Source organism: Canis lupus, chromosome 27 (genome assembly GCF_003254725.2).
Source record: "Canis lupus dingo isolate Sandy chromosome 27, ASM325472v2, whole genome shotgun sequence".
NCBI lineage: Eukaryota > Metazoa > Chordata > Mammalia > Carnivora > Canidae > Canis > Canis lupus.
Window position 1 is genome coordinate 37,820,709 of NC_064269.1, and position 895 is coordinate 37,821,603.

General features: G+C 45.4%; 1 non-coding gene across 1 annotated transcript; it reads right to left on the reverse strand.

Annotated features, from left to right (window-relative positions):
- Positions 1-299: 299 nt before the first annotated feature.
- Positions 300-433, reverse strand: LOC112675403 (small nucleolar RNA SNORA70). The gene has a single exon (XR_003145875.2). It is a non-coding gene; the product is annotated as a small nucleolar RNA SNORA70 (small nucleolar RNA).
- Positions 434-895: the final 462 nt, after the last annotated feature.

Below are 895 nucleotides of genomic sequence, written 5' to 3' on the forward strand. Positions count from 1 at the left end.
ACCATCGGGAATGAGCTGCTTTTCAGCCACCATGTCTTCAAATCCGTCCACATTAAACTTAGTGTAGCCCCACTTCTTAGAGCTATGGATCTTCTGGCAGTCAGGGAACTTGAACTTGGCCCTGTATAGGGCCTCAATCACATGCTCTTTGTTCTGCAGCTTCGTGCAGATGGACATGATGACTTGGCCAATGTGGCCCCTGGCTACTGTGCCCTGGGGCTTTCCAAAGGCACCCTACATGACTGTCTGCAGCCTAATTGGATTTGGCATGAGGTCAGACCTCAAAGTCCACTGGAAAGGGCTGTCTCCAAGGCTGCTTAGGGCAACCCATACCATCAACAGGCTGCATACAATACCAAGGAGGCTACTGTTTGCAGCCCTGGCACACTGGGCCCCCATGGGGAAAGAGCACAGTCAGCTTAATTGGCTGCAGAGGACACATTTTCTTTATATGGTTTGTGAACAGTGCACATATTGAGAATAAAAATCAAAGTGTAAATATTGGAAAATCAGACAAGATGTTAAACATGAGGGAAAACTAAATCTTCAGGTGTGAACAGAGTTTAAAAAGTAAGTGAGCTTGGGGGATCCCTGGGTGGCGCAGCGGTTTAGCGCCTGCCTTTGACCCAGGGCGTGATCCTGGAGACCCGGGATGGAGTCCCACGTCGGGCTCCCGGTGCATGAAGCCTGCTTCTCCCTCTGCCTGTATCTCTGCCTCTCTCTCTCTCTCTCTCTGTGACTATCATAAAAAAAAAAAAAAAAAATTAAAAAAAAAAATTAAAAAAAAAATTAAAAAAAAGGTAAGTGAGCTTGCCATACCAATGGCAATCTTAAGTCTTAATAATAGTCATTGCATTTCAAATACTACATCACTATATGTATCTCAGGAAAGAAT